General features: G+C 42.7%; 2 long non-coding RNA genes across 4 annotated transcripts in view; one reads left to right on the top strand and one right to left on the bottom strand.

Annotated features, from left to right (window-relative positions):
• The window catches only part of LOC134419034 (uncharacterized), a 146,416-nt gene extending 140,614 nt beyond the window's left edge, over window positions 1-5,802 (bottom strand). For both annotated transcript variants that reach the window (XR_010027942.1, XR_010027941.1), the window contains exon 1: window positions 5,728-5,802. This is a non-coding gene — a long non-coding RNA (uncharacterized LOC134419034). The remainder of the gene's footprint in view (window positions 1-5,727) is intronic.
• Window positions 5,803-9,192: 3,390 nt separating this feature from the next.
• Window positions 9,193-22,930, top strand: LOC134418590 (uncharacterized). Of its 2 annotated transcripts, none has more exons than XR_010027819.1 (6): window positions 9,193-9,376; window positions 11,043-11,103; window positions 13,491-13,591; window positions 15,621-15,691; window positions 16,865-17,039; window positions 19,257-22,930. It is a non-coding gene; the product is annotated as an uncharacterized LOC134418590 (long non-coding RNA). The 2 variants fall into 2 exon arrangements; XR_010027820.1 differs by lacking the exon at window positions 19,257-22,930 and adding an exon at window positions 18,351-19,241.
• The last annotated feature ends 410 nt before the right edge of the window (window positions 22,931-23,340 follow it).

The raw sequence follows: 23,340 nt of genomic DNA, 5'->3' as shown, positions 1-23,340 counted from the left end.
AACATGGAGAAATTCATTCCTTAGCTCCAAATCCACAAGGAAGAAAACAGTGACTGAAATTATCAAATAGCAATCTTTAATTAGTGCCTCACTAAAAGTTTGTTGTGATGACACATTAAATGAAGACAGGGAAAGAAATGAAGCAGTATAGAAACACTTCAGACACGCTACCATGACTTTGAAGCCAAAGTTCCATCAATTCTCATCACAGCAAGAAAGATCTCATAAGACAAAAATAAACCCACCAGAACCATCAAAGCAAAAGTTACTGTCTCTTGGCACAACTGAAATATTCATCCATAACCCTCCTCACTGGTGTGCCAGGAAGAACTGCAGTACTTAAGTCCTACTTGAGCATTGAAAATAGCCTTTAAGTGGCATTGAAGTGAAGCAAAGCAACCATGCAGACCCCTTGGACAGGAGGGAATTCTGCCATCTGTGCTCAGCATCTGCATCTGCTCAATGGATCAGCATCTGTCACTGTGTGCAGCAGCTGAGCAAAGCACCTTTCCCTCTAGAGGCTTTTTCCATGCTGAAACTGAGGCCTCACCCCAGCCAGTCCTCTGATCACAGAGAATCACTATCACTGTTAAACAGATCCAAAATTAACCCAAAAAGAAGTGGAACTTGAAGACTCTTTTAAAAAAAGCTCAGAAGATCTCTAAAGGGAAGCCCACAGGAGGACATTCTTGAAGGCAATTTATTCATTCTGCATTGAGCAACTTTGAGTGTAAACCAGAAATGTACAAACCGGGTCCCAGAACAACTACATTATTTTAAAAAAACGGAACATGTCACAGATACTTTACTCCTAAGATTAAAACCATGGAAAATCACCTAGCATCTTCAGTCTCTTGTCTGGAACACAGGCAGAGAATGCTTTTGCAGCCTGCAAAAGGACAGAGAGGGAAAGGTCACAATCTCACCCTTGTGTGCACCAGTGCACACACTTCATTCTTGGTAGGGATGCTTGTGCTGTCTCTCTGATTTACACTCCCCAGAGACTCCTGGAAGGAGTGGAGTCTCCTGTCTGAGCCAGCCCAAGCACTGTAAGGATTCCTAGAGCATGTAATCCAGGAATACCATCCCCTGCCATGCCTCCAAAAGCCATGGACAAGCCTTCTACAAGCAGATATTCACACTCTCTAAAAATAGAAATCCTTATGCCTGCAAGCACATCTCACCACCACGTATTAGTTTCTATCAATGGAAGTGTTGAGGAGCCTGCCACGGTGACAAGGCACACTATGAACCAAACCTGAAATAAACAGAGAAGATAATGGATTTTTTTTTAAGGCAAAATGAGATCTTATGTGTCCAGCAGTGAGAACTGAGTCTACCTAAATCACAAAAAAGCTCCATGTTCCCTGCTGCTCCCAAGGATAAGCTGCACTCTAAGCAGATCCTGTGCTGTTAGCTGTTAGTTCCTCCAGGCAACTACTGCAGGGAAGTTAATTCTGTTTCCAAGTCACATCTTCAGGGCTCCTTTTGCATGTTTGCTGTCAGGCATCCAGCACATCAAGGCAAACATTTGGAATAAAGCCACATTTGTTGCTAAATAAACAAAGCCAATGCTACAAAAAACAATCATGCTTCAAGGTATAAAGCAACAGGGCTTTTTGGCCAAAGAAACACCCACCTCCTCACTGTATCCCCCATCTGGGAAGATACCTGTGCAAGTGATCCCACTGCTGCCTGGAGCACTGATAAAGGCCCAAGGCTGGGAGTGGCCAGGAGAGGAGATAAGCCATTGGACTGACCTAGCAAATCACACCCTTTGTTCAGCTCGTTTCCTGGGGATTTGAAACAGCTCTTCCCATTCTCTCTAAACCCAGATAAATAAAGAGTGATAGCTTTAGAGCTTTTCAAGTGACAAGAGCAGGAGGAAAGACAGGCCTATAGTAAGAGGCTTTAACGAGGGCACTATCAGCTGACATAGGGACCTGTATATTGGCTTATTGAGCAGATTCCTCCCACAAACAGTGACAATAGCCTGGTCCCTCACATCCCACTCCAGTAAAGCTTTAGTACTTCCTGTATCCATGTTCCTGACTAATTAAAACAAAACAAAAACAACCCTACCACAACCAAAAAAAGCCAACACCATCCTGAAAAGGCCAACCTACAGCACAGGACTGGAGGGGCAAGAGATTAATTTTCAGTGCTGCAAGCCCCTCAGGAGTCTTATCTAGTCTCAAGTATCTGATAAGTATCCGACACCCAGGACAATGTCCAAGTACTGAAATTTCAGTACAATGCTGAAAAAAGGCAATAATAATGTTGCAGGTTGCATGGGACAAACACTGTGCAATTAGAGAAGGGCAAAGAGCTGGCACAGAGCACTACAATCCTGTCCATGGCACCTGTTCTTAGTGGTGTGCTACACCCAGTGCTGCTACTTGAGCATTCTGAAGGACTGGAAATGGCATAATTGAGCTGCAACATATTCACAGAAATATTATTTGCACTTTTTCTTCCAAATGTTCCCACACCCTCCATCTAAACTGAACAAACACCCACAAAAAGGTTTGTGGTTAGGGCAAAAGTAAAGCCATTATCAAATTTCTCTGAGACTGTCCTGGAAGTTTACATTGTGAGAGGATAATCAAATTTTATGCATCTGATTATGAACACCACACAACTCAAAGTAAACATGGCCAGCCTGATTTGGGACTATCCAGGACAGAAAATGTTCAACAACTGCAGGAAGAAATGTATTTAACACAGGGAGTATTGTAAAATGAACTCTAAATTTATCAGCTTATTTTCACAGTTCTTACTCACTGGAAACAACCCTTGTCTTTAGTTTGGTTCCTTTAAGTTCAGCTCTTGTCTGAATGCTTTGTGCTCAAATATAGCTGTACTGACAAAAATGGGTGCAATGTTCCATAATTCTCTACAGATGAATAAGGAATTCTCTCTCTATCATGCTTCTGAGAGTCCCTCTGTGCAATTCAACAGGTGTATCAAATATTTCCAGTTATCCTCTCATAGTGATAAAAGCAGAAAAGAAAATTACGGGCAAAAATTTAAATACTACAGCTGGAATACAGAAAGCCAAAGTTATTAATAGATTTTGGACAAAAGATATAAAATGTGTTTTGTGAAAGTGTGAAAGAAATGAAGTCAGCGCTAGACCAAAAGGTGTGTGTTTTGGGATTTGATGGGTTTTTTGCCTTCTAGGACTCAAAAAAGACTTCTTACTTTGAAAAAGGTTTCACAACTTTAGGGCAGATCAGTCAAGCAGACAAATACATCCATGATGGCTACCAGAATATTTATCAGCAAATGCTGTCCAAGATTTCAAGACAAGTGGATTTGAGTCCCAACAGTGAGTGGCTGGTCTGTTCCCAATAAAACACAAACCTACCTCCTTTCAGATTTTGACCAGGAACACATTTTAATGAAGTCAGTGGAGAAAAGGTTTCCCATTCACTGTATTTGCCTACTTTGAAAGGTCTGAAACCAATGAGCATCTCAACAATTATTCTAGGAAATAGGTATTTTCTCCAAGCACTTTTGTTGGTTTAAACAAAATCATTAATTTTGCTCAACATTGAGATTCAAGTAAACTAAAAACCTCAGAATTATTCTCAGGTCAAACCATAAGATCCAAAGAAAAAGGGCTAATTTCACATAGTTTGGTACTGAATCATGTGGTAAAGCTGGGCTCACACAGTAGTTTTTAGGACAACATGTTTACACAAAATTGGATAAACAAAATCTGTGAGGAATTCACCCACAAGTGCATTTTAAAAGAGTTTATTCTTGGCACAGATGGGGACAACTCCCATCAGCTTGAATAGAAAACTCACCTGTTTATGCCAGGACTGGCTTTGTTCTCCAGCACCTGCAAACATGAGGCAGAGAAGCAGCATCCTCACAGCAAACTGAAGGTTCCTACCTTTCTGAAGTCACTCTTTTTGATGAGGTGAACAGCAGTGGTCAACCAGGATGTGGGTTGCTGTGTTTTCAGAGATATTCACCAGCCATATTTAAGCAAAAAAAAGCACACTCCTTCTGTCCATCTTAAGGACTTGTTTGGAATTATAAAGACATATGGTATTTTTAGAGGCTGAAAGAAACTGACTCACACTCACCACTGCCAATTGAGAATAAGGCACATTTACTGATGTAACCAATGTTCCACTTCAATCTGCTTTCCCATCAAACCTCAACATTTTATTTTAGCTGCAAAAAGGTTTATTAAAACCCTGTGGCTACATGATAATTCTCTCAACTGAGAAATGCAAGTCTCAAAAAACTCAAACCTACACAGCTGCACTCATTTCAAAAATCACCTTAAGTTGCATAGCATTCCACAGAGTTCATATTTTATTGTGGTGTTTAAATTAAAAGAAAACCAGTTGTTCCTCTGATTTTTTTTTTTACACATCCAAAATCAAGGAAGTACGGGGTAATATCTCCAACTCTGTCACCAAACCCACTTTGTGGATTCCTTTTGCAGTCCTTAACTGACAGAAAATAATGATTTGTATTTGTCTTACAACAGCACCTTTGCCCTCTTCCCCACAAGCTCAAGTTTTGTGTTATGAGTTAGGCATAGCTGCTTGCCCGCTCATTTTAGCAAGAGTTGGAAGTTTAAATCCTGGAACCTGAGCTGCATGGGGGGTTTAAAACTTGTTAGATGGAAGATTATATATATGTTGTATTTATCAGTTGGTTGCAAAGATACCTCTTACACATGAAGCAAGAATATCTTTGCAAGAAGATACCCAAGATAGGGTATTTTAATTTTCTCAGTGTTCTGCTCCCAGTGAAGCAGCTGAGTGAATGACACACCACTTTTCTCCTAGATGACAGCAAACAAAAAGCACAGGAAAAATTTATACTGTAGTGAATCACAGGCATATTTTGACTGGTGGAAGCTCTGCCAGAGAATGGAAAGAAAGATTAATTTAGCTGGTTTATCCCTTCCTTCGACTTCCACGCAGACTAACACAGTGGCTGCTCACAAAGGCTGCCCACAGGCTGGCAAGGCTCCAGGCAGGCACTGGTGTGTGCCGGCTGTGGATCAGACAGCACTTTGTCCTGGCCAGGATGTGGTCTGCCTTTGTAACGAGGCCCATGCAAACGGGCGCCCATCGGCCCCTGCAGCCGGCTCTGGCAAACACCACTTGTCCCCTCGCTAGACATAAATGAACTGTAACTACCTCAAAGGAGAACAAACAACATAAGAAAAGAAGGGGAAACATCCAGATTTAACCAGATTAACGATAACGGCTCTCCCGAGGGAAGGCTCCCTGAAGAGGAGAATTCAGGGACTTATTAGCAGCCATTAACCACGTTTCTGGCTTGTGATGTGCCATGCAGTGAAAAGTACAAATCTGTGACTTCCCCTGCAGAAGAATTTAGGGAGGATTATTAGCTTCACAGAAGACAGATTAGTCACAGCATAAACTGCTGCCCTAAACATTTCATATTTGTTTTGCATCTCCAGCATCCTGCTAAAAATAAAAGGGACAGGGAAACCTATCTGGGCTTAGAAGCAAATACACATCATACTTCGACCATCACCATTCCTCTGCTGCACTAAATACTTGTTATTCATCTTGAGCCCTTATTTTTGTCATTTCACTTAAGCCTGGAGCACGTGGACTTCAGAAAAACTGCTTCTCATCAGAAATTGCTATCACAATGTTTGTATAAAGAGAAGGAGAACAATGAACAGCAAGGAACTCAGAGATTTTCCTCAAACTTTCTTACCTTAGTCCTTCCAGAATGCTGTTAATGCACTATCTTGGGAAGAAGGATCAACAGAATTTCCGCTGCACCTCATTCTCCGGGATGCAGGACTCCATTTCTGAAAGCAGAGAGATTAGGGTGACTGAAATCTGAAGTACAGATACTGTGCTGGGAGAATGGGTGCTGACAGCAGGCTCTTAACTCATCAACAGATGCAGGTCTTGTTGACTGCACTTAAACTCGGTCACAGAAGCAAAAACCCCATGAAAGCAGCAAGAAACAAGGAGCAGCCAGACTGGCCTCTCTTATGATTAACAAGAAATAACCACCCCTATCCATCTACAGAACTCCACTGCTCTGACTAGAGAAAACAGTTTTCTGGGGACTATTGGACCCAGATATATCATGTTTGGATAGTGGTGCACTTGCACCAAATTAAAGCAAAGATATGCCTAGGCAGGTGCAGCTGACACAGAAATAAAACTCCCCTCCAAACTCTGAGCTGTTCAGCAACTTAAATATCAGTACTCAAGTGTGAAAGACCACAGCTCCCCTCCACTTTCCTCACAGGTCTCAGCCCCAGGACAAATTAGGCAGATATTAAAAAGCAGAATAGTTAAGTATGTTGGACCCACCACATTTGCAGCATCCTCAGGGAAATAGATTCCTATTCCATCTGGACCTCATTGCAGAGGATGCTTGAGACCACTTCCACTAAGCCTCTTCACCAAACTTCAAATCAGCAAGGTGATACAGCCATCTTTTATGTGCCAAGCAATAAAACAGAAATAAATACAATTTGGGCTATTCCAGAATAAAAAACCTGTTTCCAACGCTGTTCTTACAGAATGCCATCAGTAAGAGCTCCCAACATTAAGCAGATAGCAGTTAGCAAACCCTGTGCCAATAATTTAATCAAATTTGAACCTGTGGTCAGCTATTCCTTCTTTGGGAAAACTGAAGACCCTTCACCTTCCACAATTTTTTAAATGGAGATTCCTCAGCTGCCAGGCAGAGACAGACTGTAAACTGCATCCAAACTACACTGAGAACATCCATCAGCAGGTGCTTGGCACAAGGCAGCTCCCTGCTCCTGGTTTGGGAAAGCACTTCTCCAACCAGAAACGGGGTCGAGAGCACAGCAATGAGAGGCCCTTCCTCCAGTTGCTCAGTACAGAAGGGGCTCAACAGTGCTTGCCTGGCTGCTCAGTCAATGATTTGGGGCCTCTTTATACACTAAAACCTCATTGCTTGCCCTGCTGGTGCAGCTGAGGGTCAAGCCAGGAACGGATCCAGCAAAGGCAGACGTTATTCCAGGGCACTCTGAACTGGTGCACTAAGAGCTGTTGTGACAGAACATCTAGCCAAACCTCTTTTTCAATTTCACTCATATCAACACCGGGGTCATACAATATGCTAGAAGAGCCGTCCAGAAAAAAATTATCTTTGGGATTTATAAATCTTACTTACACACTTACAAATCACAAAGACTCCAGTTTGGCAATAACACTTGTCTGTGTTATTGCACAGTCTCCAGGTACTTCTTGCTTCTCATTCTCTTTCAAATGTTTTTGTCTCCCTGGAGCACCACCCCCTTCCCCAGCCCATTCCACTCTGATCCTAATGGAGACAGGGTTAAATTTACAAAGTGTTTTTATCCTAATTACAAGCCGTTCAGCTAGTACCTTAGTCTCAGCCTCAGCAGGAAATGATATGCAAAATATACTTTCATGCATCTGACAGTCCCCAAAACTACCGGTCATATAAATTCTGCCAATTTACTCTAATTAAAGCTAAGCAGTGTCGTGTGTGCTTAAACGGTCAATCTGTCTTGAAGTAATTACACCTGAAAGCAGGAATACATCAGTTTCCTTCTCCTGGAATTAAACTCAGATGGGGCAGCTGAGAAACAGTCAGGGGACATTTGCTAATGATTAAATCCAAATCACATCTCCTTGCAGTGCTCTTAGCAAGTACAAGCTGCTGCATGGATGCTGATGGATTTGTGGAGGAAGGAAGCAGATGGTACAAGGCACTTGTCAACACAGAGCTGCCTACACAAGACTCTCTCTCACACCCAGTGCTGCAGAGGCTCGTGCTCTGAAGGGAGGCAAAATGAACTCTGGGAGAATGTAAAATATATGCTGTGCTTGCAGTCAGAAGAGCCAGCAGGCAGAGCTCCTGGTGTGCCAGAGAACTCCCACCTTCCATACTACCATGTCAAAGATGTCTCTCATCTCTTGATGGTCTTTTCTAAAAGACCAAAGATGACTTTCTAGAAATAGCAACAATATTGACTCACTTAGGAAAAGATGAAGAGGCTGCATTGCTCCATCCAAATCCTCCTTCCTGCTCTTGTGTACAGAGCAAGGAGCACAGAAGGCAGAGAAGGAAAGACAAAAAAAGAAATCATTAACCACTAACCACACTTACACAACCATATTTTGCTGTGCCACTCAACAGCAGCACGTAACTCCAAATTCCCATAAGTCCTGACACAGTGCTCAAAGACTGTTAGTCAGAAGGATGCTTACTTTGGCCCCCTAGGAGCTGACAAACTCCGCTTTATCTCCCTGGGATCTGACGAGCCCATCCTGTCACACGGAAGACGATTATGAATGACAATGCAATGAGTAACTTCTTAAACAGGCAAAGAAAAGTCTGACTTGAATATTCTGCTTAGATTCTCATCCTTTGCTGGTTCACTGATATGTGCTAAGTTTCCCAAAAGGAGAAGGACACATCACTAGAAGACAAGCAGGAACCAAGTTTACCCCCATATCAACATATAAAATCTTCTATATATGCGTCACTGGAAGATTAACCTAAATCCATGTTCAGCCTCTGAAACCGTAGTTTGAAAGATGCAGTAAACTGTGAAAGGACAGGCCAAGGACCTGTGCAGCTCTTTAAGCTATCTGTGATTTGTCCATCTTCAAAACAAACTAAAAAAGCAGTTTTTTGTCAAGTTTATACTTGCACTCCTTTTACAAGAAGTGAAACTCTGTTGCCTCCCATTATCCCATTAATCATCTTCCTTATTTAAACACAAGCATGGTTTGATTCGTGTTAGATTAAAATATTCTGAAGGATACCTATTTAGGAGTCAGAATTCTTTATTCCTTAATTATGATACAATCCAGCCATATTCATCAGAACAGGCCAGTTCTTTCTATCCCTCTGAACTGGGACCTTTCCAAAATGCCAAAACCAGATCTCTTCTGGTGTACCTAAAATAATCTACTGGCACTTTTCTAGAAATATTCTGGGTTTTCAAAAGGCAAGCAGAAATCACTCTGTGACTGAATGTCATAGTTTGTGTTTTGTTAAAATATTCCAGAAGATTAACCTGCTAAAACACTTGGGGGAGGAGGGGGTGCCTTTAAAAGGTGCTTTGGCATTAAAAAGCATGCAGTATCAGGCACAGAAGAGAAGGGAAAAGACAAAACCAAAGAACACAGTTTTCCATTATCAGAACCAGGCAAAGTGGGATCAGCTGTTTTTTGAAGATAATTTGTTGTTGTGAGAGACCTCACATAGTCCCCAAGGCTGCATTTTCCATTCCAGTCTCACCGTGGAGTATTGGTTGCAGCAGGACTGTTAATCACTGCTAATTGTGAGGACAGCACTGCGGCAGGAACAACTGTCCCCAGTGAAGCCAGCTGAACCAGTAAGTTGATTTTAGCTTCCTTAAGGGCTTGGGATGTTAGTGATTTCAGGCCACTAACAGGAGTGGGTAGGTAAGTGCCTATCCTAGCACTGAAAGATGTTAGGACAGTAATCCTCTTTTCTTATTTTAGCCCAGCTAACAACAGAATAAATTAACTTTTACCATTAAATCTGAACCAAATAGCCTATATTCCAAGTGTAAGGCTTCTCAGCCACAGCTGTCTTGCCCTTTAAAAAAAGGAAAGGAAGAAAAGCCAAGTAAATCTTCTCTATGGAGACATTTAAGATTCCCTTCCTTCCCCCCAGCAGCAGTAATGTATGTATCTTCATCTTTTGGACTTTTTCCAAAGTGCTTAACTTTGGAATCTACATATTATGCTTGCCACAGCAAGTGTCTCTTTAGACTAACGCTCCTCTCCCATACAGGTCTAAATTCTGTCACTCCTTTTCCCCAGAGTTTGCAGTAATGACTGGACAGCTTCTCTGCAGCAATTGTGGTCTGTCAGAAAAAACAAAGCAGAGGAAGTATGTATCATTTGGCTGTCTCCTTAATTTTAGTGTAACAATTCCATTTTTAGGTACAGAGAGTCCATAATAGAATGGGCATATCCGAGTTTAGCACACAAAGCTCTAAATAAGACTGCTGCTTTACAAAACCACAGCACAGAATGGCAATTGTTTCTAGCGTGGTAACCGCAGTGATTGAGAGATGCCCAAAGTAACTTGTTTTTTAAAGGGGAAACTTCAGTCTGTGGTGGCAAGCTCTGAAACCACCGATATAAATGGATTAGGCCGTGAGCACAGCAAACAATAGTCCCATTACTTTGGCTTAGGTCTGTTTTAAGAGAGCTAGAGAGTACTTAAAAAAAAAATCCCCTTGGTCTTTCCAATATCACTGGAGGGCTGGGCAGGGGTAGAGATGCTTTCTGCAAGCTCACACCAGGATGTGCTAATATTATCAAGCCTTTTGCTTTGTTGTCGTGCTATTCTTACTTAGCTTCTAATGCTCCACAAATGCATGACTGCTCTTTCCAGTCCACATAACAGCTATATTACTGGAGGTTCCAGCCTGTTGTTTTTCTTCGAAGCTAGGCTTCAGCCTTGGTTAATGTTTGCCCAGAAATATGTAATTGCGGACTTCCTCCTCATAAACCGTTCCAGAGCACAGGCTGCCATCCTTCCATGTTATTATTATCTGTGTGCCTGCAGGCTAGAGCAGGGTGTGCTCTCATATTTGAGAGCAGAGATAACCCTTTCCTTTCAGGAAAGGCACTCAGTGCCTTGGATTGAGGCAGATGCTGCTAAAAAGAAGTGACCTGAAAGCTTTGCTGGTGTTATTTTCTGCCCTCAGATTATGGAATAAAAATACTTTTAGCACAGGCCTACTATGTCACAAATAAGTGTAAGGGAAGCTGAGTATAAAATCAGAATAATTGGAGTTGTAAGTGGCCTTAAAGATCATTTAGTTCCAACCCCTCTGCCAGGGGCAGAGGCACCTTCACTATCCCGGGTTGCTCCAAACCCCATCCAGCCTGGCCCTGGACAATGCCAAGGATGGGGCAGCCACAGCGTGGCCCAAACAGACAGGGGGATATTAATTCAGCATAAGCATTTTCTGGAGAAACAATCAGCAAACTGAACACATGTTATCTTAATTTTGGGCACAGGTCTTCAGTGCCAGAAATGCAGTATCAGCAATGACAGCAAGGCCCCAGGCACTAGCAGAAGGTAGGTAATGTTCAGAATTTACAGTGGTAAACATGCCCATGTAAAGAAAGCCGCCTGATTTTGAGCTACTGAAATAGGTTTAAGAATCTCTCCTCTCCTAGGAATTGCTCACATCTTCCATGGATACCATGAAGAATCCAGGTCACGGTCTTTGCAACATTATGTTGAATGACCAGAAGGTTTGCAATGAAACAAGCTCAAGAAACATGAGAAATTAAGCAGATGAAATCTCTCCAGATACTTTGTAGGCAACAGGTCTTCTAAGGTCTTGCCCAGATCCCTGCTGGAGATAGCCTGGCATGCTTTCCAATCTCGACATTCCCTCTTTGCCCTCAAACCATCCAGATCTGGGACCTGTCAGAGTGTGTTAAAGCTCACATCCAGTCTATTCACCTGGATTGCCTTGTTTCAAGGGTAAAGTGGAAGCCAATATGAGCCCAGGATCTCACCCTGATACAGATTCAGGGTATGTCTGGCACACACACCTAGTCCAGGAATTGGGAAGACCTCCAGGGTCAAGTAATCAGGCGTGGTCTAAGGGGTTCACTGTCCTTGAATACACAGATCACAGGAAACAGGGTGGGTCAGGCAGAACCTGCACACTAAACTAAACAAACCCGTGTCCAGCTCCTCTGCTCAGAAAGATTAGTAAATATCTTGAGTGCAGTGAACTAAAGCAGTACCTCAGATGGAGGAGTAGTACAGTGAAAAACCTTCACTTCCTCCCAGATTTAAAATCTTTAACAAGAGCTGGAAAAATTTAGCCATCACTTAAACCAAAAGGTATCTTTATTTCTGACAACTGCTGGGTTTGAAACACGATGTTTTTAGTAGTTTCAGATGCCTCTTCTTCCTGAGCTCACTACAAACTGCAGGACAGTTCAGAGAAGGGCTGTGTTCCACATAAAAATGAGATACAGCAGAAAGATATTTTAGAACAGAAAAGTAGTGACAGCTTAGAGAACAGACTTAGAGCTAGTAGGTTATTTTTGGAAGGAAAGGGCTCAGCAAGTCTCAGGATAACAAGCCAGAGCTCCAGACACATTGAGGACAGACTCTCACAGAGAAATTAGTGGAGGGCCAAGAGTTTACTCTCAAGCCAGTTGAGATTTGCCATGCAAGGGAAGTCACCTAGTCAGACTGAAAGCACACATGAAATGGAAATTATCTTCTGAATCGGGAGTAGCTTTCCATGACTGACAAACCCATTGTCAGTTCAGACTAACCCATGTGACAGTCATCCTCATGTTGTTACAGCCTGCCCCTATAAACAGGAATACTTGTTTAGCAAAATACTCAAAAAAGGCCAATAGGAGTTTGCTTCAGTAAGGAGCCACTCAAAACTGGAAGACAAGCTACAGGACTGGGCCCTGGCAATCACAATATTAAAAAGCAACTAGAGTGGGATAATTTTTGAGCATGAATTCCAACAAAGCCAGCTTGCTGATAGAAGGTTGTTCAGCTACCGAAGATTTGTCCTTGGATTCCTGTTGAAATCAATCCATAAAAATCATATTAAAGGATTAGGCATAAAGCATTTGTGTGTTGATGTGCATAAGAAATTCTTCGCTCACAGACTGCTGACCTTACATTCTTAAGAGGATCTTTTGCCCCATAATAAAGTGTTCACTGTCAACAGTAATTCTTGCGCTTCATGCATCTGTTGACAAAGCCTGAACAGGAAGCCCTTCTGCAGGTAAAAAGTTTAAATGCTGTGCTTCCACAAGGCCTTTGTCCAAAGTATGATGGAGGATTTGGACATTTTGGCAAACAGCAAGGTACCGGTCGTGATATTTATGCCACAAGTGAACTGTGAAACAAAGAGATGCCACGCTTTTACTTCAGAAGCTTGGTAGTTCAGGAATTAAACAGCTCTCCTTGCATATCTATCCTTCTGTTATCATCTGTATTCCTTTAGGCACAGACACACTTCTAGTACAATTATGCAGAATAACTCATGAGCACACAAGAGTGCTTATATTATGTCAACAATCCTTGCTTGTTGAATTAATAAATTTAACCTGCACTTGTTTTTATAAAAATGCACCATTTCAGGTGTCTGCAACACTGATTTCACAAAGCACTGAAATCGTCCCTTTGCATAAACCATGCACAACACAGAAGGACCAAAATGACATGTCCAACATAAGCCACCTGGGTTAGCAGGGAGCTCCAAGCAAAGAGATTTAATAGAGACCCAAAAAAAACCACATTCTACAATTGGCTGACCAATTCCCAACCATGTAAATCCAGGGAAGAACTGGGCACAAAGCTGGCCCACAACTGCCTTGTAGGCTGCAGCTACTTGGCCAGAGGAGGAACAAATCAAATTCTCTCACTGCAGACAGGATTTGCACTCTCTGCCTTCTTTCTCTCCAATCATGCAGGAGTATTGGTGGCTTGGCAGGATTGAAATCGCTGCAGAAACATGTGGGGCAGACAAGGTCTGCTGTGGTCCCTCGCTCTCCTACTCTTCCATGAGGACAAGGTATGTGATGTATTTAATCTTCCCTGTCCATTCTGTCTGCTTAAAAAATAAATGTCTACTCTGATTTCTTACTGCTGGTACCTCCAGATGTTTCTTTGCTCAGGAAAGTTGCACCAGTTCACGCTAAAGCTCTCTGCAGATGCGCATCATTTTGCATGTCAAAGATTTGCTTTCTGCCAGCAATTAAACTAAATGCACTCAGCTACAGAAGTTACATCCATTGAATTGGAACTGGCGTTAGAAAAGGCAAACTTAACACAACTTGCCAGCTAGAAATTCTATCTCCAGACCTCTGCAGATAATTTCCTAGCCAGCCCCTTGTGAAAAAGTCCTGCTCGATGGTAATTGAATTTACTGCAAGAAGATGGAAACAACAAATACGGGAAAATAACAGAGCTTCATATCTTTGGGTAAAATGGAGTGCTTGTGGCTTCCCCAGCTCCACAGCTTACTCTGTTATACCTCATCTATCAGTCCCAAAAGCATCTTTTACTTTTCACAGAATAGTTTACATTGGAAAGGACTCCTGGGAGGTCATCTAATCCAACTCCCAGCTCTGAGCAGGTCCAGTTAGATCAAGTTGCTCAGGGACTTGTCCAGGAAATAAGAGATTCAGTATTAAAGCAGTGGGAAAACCATGAAACATTTCAAGGAAATCACATAGAAAAGTAATTAAAGTTAACATATGGAGCCTAAAGAGAGAGGCCCCTAGTTTGACTCCAGTTCCTAGATCCCACTCCTACGTTAGACCATAGGTGCTGAAACCAGGAGTTTCTGTTCTACATATATGGAGTTCAGAGATCGAGAAAAGACAACAATCACAACCAACCCTGCATGGCACAGCGTGATTTCACTAACAACTGCTTTTGCATTTGGGAAATGCATTTTTAGGACAGCTGTCCTTTAAGCAGAGAGATCAGGTCCTAGCCTGATGCAAACCAATGCTTACCGGCTGACACCAACTGGGAAACTGCCTTACTATTTGATTCTGTCAAGAAAATTCTCTGTAAGAAAATCTTGCATCTTCTGCTGAAATGCAAGAGACAAGCAGATTCTACCAGACACCCCCTGGTTCATACTGAATCACTGCTAGCACATACATTGGAGTCTTACTGAAAAACAAAGGACAGAATGCAGGGTAACAAGCGATCAGTCACGTCTGACACGCACACTGTTTCCACAGAATTACTCATCTCTGTGAGGTCTGATAGATGTTAAAGGATTTTTCCTAATTCACACACAGATGCCTTGTAAATAAATGGCAACTATTCATATGACTAAATAGTTACTTCGTAGGTATTTTGACAGAAAGAGCTCATGGAGTTTCCAATAATGCCATCCTCAAAACATAAACTGCGCACTTCCCCTCCTTTCACTTGTTTTTCAGGAAATCATATTTTCAGACTTCCTGTGGCTGCCACAGCCTGGGTAGGTCAGGCTGTGCTGTATCACATCCCACAGCATGTGGCAGAGTGTGAGCTTCCCACGGTGATGCTCCACAATGCAGCAGGTGAGAGTCAGACTGGGAAATGCAGAGCAGCTTTGATTTGTTTCAGTTTTTTCACTGCTGGCATGACGTACAGTTAAACAAACTGCCTGCCAAGGGAAATAGGAAAGGGATGCTCTGAGCTTAACTGTGTGGTTAGCACATTTCATCTTTCTAGGAGTTAACCTACCAAGTTAAATCCAAATGATGCATTTGGGCATCCCTCGCTGGTAGCACCATCTGCTTTCACACCCTGACCTAGCTAATCCTAAGCCTACAGGGCTCTAGATTTTCATCAGCAGATAAATTCAGAATTTGATTCCTAGGACACTGCTTTTCTCAGCTCCTTTTTTAAAATTTATTGGTGGGATTTTCAGGCTAACTTTTCTTCTGCCTACTGCACTTGCAAGCCTTACTCCAGGAAAACACACTGGCTGTGATCACAGGATAAGATCTAGTCTGAGAAATCTTTCAAAAAGACTTCTTGGCAGCAGGTAGGGAAAGCAGGCATCCCCAGCATAACCAACAGCTGTTTTCCTACAGTTTCCATATCCCTGAAGACTGGTGATAGGGGAAGAAAAGTGCATACAGCAGGACAAGAGAAGAAAGATGAGGTGAGAAATTAATATTCCAAATGTTCACTGCAGCAAGGAGCTGGTGTCCCCCTCCAGACAGCTCAGTGTCCCAGACACCAGACCACTGTATTATCTCTTTAGCTTCCCTAATGCTTCACTATGCACAGTACAACAATCTCCAAAAGAACAAACTATAAGCCAACACCGCCCCATGTTTCTGACTCTGTAAGCAACCCTGCGATCTGATCTGTTCATCCTCCCTTAACAGCCAAGGCCTGTCCATTACCATGCAAATGCAACTCTAACCAATCCTTTTATTGCAAATAATTTTAGCAGAACCATACAGCTAATAGATTGATTCCATTATTAGTGACAGCTTGGGACTGTGAACTAATCAATATCCCAGCGTGCTGAGGGGGGGGAGACAGAAAATCTAATCAAGACCCTACAGAACTTACACCTCGAATCCTAATTTACAATTAAAAGCTTTGAGAATAATAATTTACAATCAAAAGCTTTGATTCCTGATGGCCATTTTTCTACCTTTCAAGCAACAATATATCACATTATACACATAATCAAATTATGATTTTACTGCTCTACAGATCTCTACATTCATCAGCACCATTTTCTCCCTACAAGGATAAACAAATGAGAAAGGCAATTCAGAATCCTTTTGCACCTATACTTTGATGCCCACACCTCTGCATGTTAGACAATACAGGGGGTTGTGACAAAGGGATTACAGCCAGATACCCCTAAATTAGCTTCCATTTATCTGCATATCCCATTCCTATTAATTACTCTACTGTAAAAGTCAGCATGCCCAAGGTCAGTGCTGTTCCAATACTCAGATCTGGCACCTGGTCTTTAATTGCCCTCCCAACTGGCTAGTAACACTACTTATGTGGACCTTGTCTTCCAACACACTGGGAGAGTTGTTCCACTTCTTTCTGTAGCCCTGTATTTGCCAAAAAGGCACCCATGCAAGTGGAAGCTGTTGCTACACCCATGCACTGCACAGCTCTGAATCAGGCTACATGCAGCGCTCTGCATTTTTCACCCACATGCATGCTGTGGAACAAATAATCTGCTCCTCCACTTAGGAATCCTTTGGTGCAACACACAAAAAATTGGAATTCCTTGTGAAGTCTAGAGCAGAAAGGGCAAAAGCAGTGCAAGGAAAACTGAGCTTTCCATCTGTTTATGTAGCTATCTGCTGCACAAAGCCAGAACGGCCGGCTGGAGCTGGAGAGACACACAAGTGTGGCACACACAGCAATCCTCCTTACGGGCCAGTTCAGTCCTGCTCCCTTCTACCCAGCTGGGCTCGTGGATCCCTGCAAAGGGAAAAACTCAGGCTGGATTGCACAGCAAGAGAAGAGAGGTAAGTGATCTCCTCTTTCCCTTTCTCACCTTTCTCCCCCCTTCTCCACATATTTCTCCCAAATATATAGTCCAAGCTGGGATATAATACAGCAGAGTTTTGTTTAAACCTTCCCAACACCATGACTGTGATTTAGGCAGCAAGAGGATTAAGCCTACATGCCTTAGGAGGAGGCAGGACAAATTCTTGCTCAGCCATATGATTTATTTGAACGGTAGCAGACCTGGAAAAAATTTTAAAAGGTAACGTGGGCAGACATTATACACAAAGGCACTTCAAAAAACTAATAATGCAATATTAAACAAACATGGAAAAGGGCATATTTGCCTTCTTATAAGGATTCTATCCTGTATATCTCTGTACCCACATATCACTGGCCACAAACGGATCACCACTGGTACAACCATGGGCATTACAGTTTGCCATGCAGGATGTGCTTCAAAATGCCAGAATTAGCTCGAAACACTGCAGCTCCATTTCTTCCAGCACATGAAATATTAGCAGTCAAGCTGCTCTTAGCACTGAATAAAATGCATAAGGCACTTGGCTTTTGTTAACAATGCTTATTTTGGATGTGCAACTCAAGCAGTGGTTTAGATCTAAATTCACAGTAATCCTCAGTACAAAACTAGGCTTAAAAAAAGTTACTGAAGTCCAGATGCTAAAATAAAGCCTTAAGGAACAGCCCTGATTAGCTGGTGGGGTGTAAGTGCTCTACCCTTGGAACAGCTTGGCAAGGAATTGTCGGAATTCCTCCCTCCTCTTTCCGGGGGGGAGCGGATGCAGTAACAGCTCCCAGGGGAACGACACTCCCTTCCTTTCGCCTGAGCTCCCTGCGGGGAATGGGTCTGGATTTGTTAGGCAGGTCTGCGAGGAGAAGGGGGGGGATGTAATCCTCACTCCTCACCGGATATGGACACAATCCGAGCTCAAGTTATTGACTTGTAACCTCACCACAAAAGGAACCATTTGGATTGTTGCTGCACTGCAAGGCTTGTGCAAAGGGCTGTTAGTGAATTGTCAGGGCTTGCAGTGCCCCATGAGGCCAAGATCTGAGAGCAGTCTCAAACGCATGCCCACTTTCCACTACAAAATCACTTTTTAAGGGCAAAATCCATGTATGCAAATAACCCAAAGGGACAGTGAAAAACCCCAGAAAACTACCCATTTATGGATTGTGGGATTTTGGAGGGGTGCAATAATTTTTTGTTGAATGCTTTAGGAATTTCTCCCCTCATTCCCCAGCATGACACAAACCTTCATCACCCCACCACGGCCAGTATGATCTCCTTTTGGCACTCACTGTTTCAGGTCCTGGAGCCTGAAGTATGGCTCACCCAAAGCCTTGGCATCACAGCTGTGACTTCAGAAGGGAGATGATGAACTCAAGGCAGGTAGCAAGGAGCACTTGCACACCTTTATCTTGTTCTGACACCACACAGACAAAGCCTGACAGCACCGGACTTCCCAGGCTAATCACTGCAACCTTTGGCTCAAGTCCACAGGCATTTTGCTCATCCAAACACCAGGTTACTCATTAGCGCCCCTTGATTACAGCGCTGCATTCACCCCCACACCATCTCACAGAGCACACAGAAAAAACAGGAAAGATTAAGGGAAAAGGCACCGTGGAAAGTAACAAGTAAAGGACAAATTCCGGACAAGAAGAAACTAAATAAATTAGAACATGCCAGCTGGCTAAGAGGGGACAGAATCAACATCTGAAAAATAATGAAATGGAATGATGTGGTAAAAAGGGGAATTATTTACTGTATGCAATAAAGGAAGTCGGGAAGCCTGTTTTAAACTGGCAGCAATTTAGAAACAAAAGGAAATGCTTTTTCATAAAACAATTACAGTGTGGAACTCAGTGCCCACAGGGGCTGGTCGAGGCAAAGCAGCACACAGGTTCAAATGGAGATCAGAGGAATGAACAATGAATACATCCAGGAGAAGCTACCAAGCACATGTCAGCCTCAGGAGCTGCTACACAACTCTTTGTTAGAAGCTGACAAGATAGAGCAGGGAAAGATAATTCTAAATACACATCTATTTTCTGAGGCCCTTTCCCCATCCCACTCTCACCGGCCTCTGCTGGAGGCAGGATACTTACTCACAATAATCTTTGATCTAATTTAGTGTGACAGCTGCTGTGTTCTCATAAATTTCACTGAGCTTCACAGATCATTGAATAATTTTCCATGTTTATTGTTACAGTGAACAACAGGACACGTTCCTTCCTTCACGACTTCTTGTTTTGCACAGATGATCTCAAAGGACAAACCCAACTCCCTCGGTACAATTCACATTCAAGCAAATATTATGGAAACCAAACACAGCCTCTAGAATATTATTCTGGTTTCACATATCAACAATGAAGACACAAGGGACTACATAGAAAACTTCCTGTGGGATCTAGTGAGCCCTGCATCTTCCTCAACTGAGTTAGACTGCATTTTCAGTGTAGTAACCCTTTATGGTTACTTACTGTAACATCTCTGGTGCTTCTCCTTCCCAAGAAACCACTAAGCAACAAAGTTCACAGCAATCCTCCAGGTTTACAAGGAGTTTTTTCATTTGAACACAGCATGCTCCCTTTGTTTACCTGCTGTTTGGTCTCATGATGCAACCCAACATTCTCTAATCAGTTCAGAGCACTTGTAACACAGCCAGAGGCTTTGTCACCCACCGGAAACTGCGGGCTTAACAAACTTATGCAGCCAGACATCATCGGTGAGTTATTCTTGTGCAAAATTAATAAAAAAATAATTAATAAAACAAAACCCCCAACACATGGACCAGGTTGCAGCCTTCTCCCTTCCACATCTTTCTGGCTAAAAATCCAGAGAGGGAGGCCAGGGCCCTGCAGCTGGTTATGGAAAGGGCTGAGCATCCGGCAAGGGAGCACAGCTGCTGGCCACATGACACACGCCCCGGTACCAGCGACGCACGGCGCTTGCTCGTGGGCAAATCCGCTCCCACCACAGAGCATCCTGGGATTATTTGCCACTTTGTGCTTTCTCCCACTGCCCCCCCAGAGGATTTGGGACTAAACATGGGGAAAAAAAGGCACTAATCATGAATAATGCAGTTCCAGTTACAGTGCTTGAAATGTTCAGCTCAAAAATGCGTGCTCGCTGTTTCCTTCTACTGGCTGCTTAGGCAGGCCTGTGGATGTCACTGCATGGACACACCTGGAGTGGATGTGATCAGCACATGTATAAAGATCAGAATTAACCCCAAATTCCTCTGCTTTCAAGGAACTGTTTAGTTTAATGATTAAAACCTCATGAGTGCCTGGATTGTGTGAACACCTGTCAGTGCTCTTTGGAAGAAAAGGTATTTGCTTGCTTATTTATTTGAAAACTGAAGCTATATACTAGTCAAAGGAATTTTATTTGGCTTTTAAAACAGAATTGAGATGGCAGTTTCAGCTGAAAAGTGAAGCTTCAGTGCAAAGCCAGCACACAAAGTTCCAACACCCAGCTTTCGTTCCTGTGAGCACTGACTTTGCTGCAGGGGGGCAGTTTGAACTGAGCTCTGCACCTTTAAATTTCTTACCCCTCTGCTTTTGTGGGTAGCTGTACTAGGACCCCCACACCCTTGCAGACTTAGGAAGCCTGTACACTTAAACTGTAGAAAAAAAGAGAATTGGGATTTTAAGCATTGGAGCCTGCCCTCCCAACCACATCTCTTCCCTTACACAGCCCATCTGCATTACCTTTTGCACAAATGTGGATTATTCAGTAATTAAAAAAGCATTCCCCAAAAGCTCATCAATGGTGACATCCTTCCTACCTAAAGCTCATTTGGACTCTGGATCTAATTTTCAAAAAAGTCAAGAGCTGTTTTCAAATGGGCAAGAAAAGTCCATTTCCTCAGCTCTCTCCAACATTTGCATCCCTGCTTGGAAAATAAATAATTAAGTTGTGACATGGCAAAGAACAAGCCAGGAAAACATCAGCCCAAAAGAGGCAAGTTTTGGAGAGCTGCAAACAAAGGATTACAATGGGAATGCTTATATAATCTTAATTACAGAGGATGCTTCTTCCATAACCACAATGGCATACACATGGCCTACAACTGCACATGCTGGAGAGAACAGTAGTTATTCCACTGGCTTCTCCCTGTGCTTACCACAGTTAACAGGGCAAAGGAAATTCATTTCCATGCCCTTCCCCCAAAATGGAAAGGTTAACCATAATTCTGTGGCGAGATGAAAGCGTTATCACTACTCCAGAAGGATATCAATCTAAATAACCCTCACACTCAGTAAATCAATAGGATTCTTCTGGTTGCATCAGACCAGCCACACAGTGTTTGCATAGGGAAACAATCAATATGAATGTCATCCAAATACGGAACTGACAACAGCAGGGAATGTGAGCAAAGGGAGGAGATGGGGGGAGGGAAAGGGGCTGAGCAAGAGGAGAAAAGAAAGCATCGAAGGTGTCGGAGTCAGGAAAACCCTTCCGAGTTTTAGTGCCTCAGCAACCTCCATTCATATCTTGAGAAATGTCAGAAATCAGGAAATATTACTTCGGGTTGCATGCTTCTGTCCTGGCCTATCAAATGCACGGAGTAGTAACAGCAAATTACTGGAAACTGCACTTTGAACTTAGCCACTGGCAAGGATCCCAGTCAAACAGAAATGTAAAAGTGCCTTTCCTCCATGGGGCCTCCTGTGTGGGGGTGTCCCCATAGACGTTCAATAGCTGGTTGCAACAGGTTGGAATGAGGCCCTGAGCCAGAAAAACAAGCCCTGACCAGTATTATTTCCTACTGCCTCGGTTGTTTATTAAAAGATATTTTGACGCATCACTCTCAGCTTTGTTGGGCTGCACTGGAGGCTCGAGGCCCATCGAGGAAAAACTGGCACCATTTTCACTAAGTGCTCACGCCTCCTTTTCTTCCAGCATTCCTCCTCCTGCCTCCCCTTGTGCACGGCTATAGGTGCAGCACAAAGATACACTTAAAGAAGAATTGGAAACAGGCAGACTGGTTGCTAAGCAAAGGCTCTGTATTTCCTACAAATAGAGAAGTAATTAGATTCAAAACCCTATCAATATTCCTAGCATAGGCAGAAGAAACAACATTTTTCTGCACACCAGACTTTTATAACAGGGTTTGAAAAGAAAAAAAAAATCCAACCACACAGTGTTCAGGAACAGTAACTTAATGTTATTAACAACCCAGGGAGTGCCCAGTGAGTGCAGAAAGGCATTGTAGCCTTCCCCCTTCCAGAGGTGAAATGATCAAAAGACTGGCCTCTTTACAGTCTGTTATATTTCTGTCTAAGAAAACCCAATTTGCACAAGCAAATAAACTAGCTCATTATAAAACTGAGGGGTCAGCCTGAGTCAGATAAACTCTGAAGTCAGACAGCTGAAGAAACAAACTTTTATTTAAGCCACAGCACAGGTGATCCTAAGAGGAAACAGTAAATCCCCATAGAGCCACAACTTCCACATTGGGCAACAGAGAGCACGAGGAATGGAGGTGCAGGAGTGCAATTTTCTAAGGCCACACGGCTCAGCACACATTTAATCAGAAACAACAGATCCCGGCCTTGCATTCAAAGGGGGGGAAAGCAAATAGAAAAATCAAACACTGTCGTCACAATGCAGCGAGTCAAACATTATTGAAATCATAAGGACTAATCAGTTTCTTGCCTTTTCTTTTTGTTTTTAAGAGACCAAATTTTTTTCTTATTCTTTCCCCTCCAGGGAACTAAAAACAAACAAACCCCCACCCCCTCCAACCCCCCAAAAAATCCCCACCAAGCCAGTTCTTCTTTTGGAGATTGCCTAGTTACCAATACACCATCAAGCACAGATTCCATTTTTCCCTTCCTGATGAAAGGAATTAAGCCTGACTGCATCAGGACTAGTCAAGAGGAATGATTAAAAAAAAAAAAAAAAAAGAAAAAAAAAAGAAAAAAAAGCAGAATGCCTTACCAGGCATCTTGGATTTTTTTTTTCTAGGTAAGTTTAAACATAACCTTCCTGGCAGAAAATCAATAACATTTTCTCTGTTTTATAAGCGTGATAGGTATTTCATTTTCAAAAAGAAACAAAATTTTATAAGAAAATAATACACTGAACCTCACAGGTGTTTCTAAGAGATTCCAGATCAATAAATCCTGATCCCAATGAGACTTGCAAAGACACATATCCATACCTTAGGGAAATAAAGAGTGTTTATGACAGCTTCAGCCTGTTATTGTACGTCCTAAGGACATACAGTTCTGTTCATGCTGTACTCCAGGCCACTTTCTTGTTTCCTTCTTGGTTCTCCCCCC

The sequence above is a fragment of the Melospiza melodia genome, chromosome 5, assembly GCF_035770615.1.
Source record: "Melospiza melodia melodia isolate bMelMel2 chromosome 5, bMelMel2.pri, whole genome shotgun sequence".
NCBI classification, from domain to species: Eukaryota; Metazoa; Chordata; class Aves; order Passeriformes; family Passerellidae; genus Melospiza; species Melospiza melodia.
Note: the sequence above shows the minus strand (reverse complement) of the source record. Positions and strands in the feature narration are given on the sequence as shown.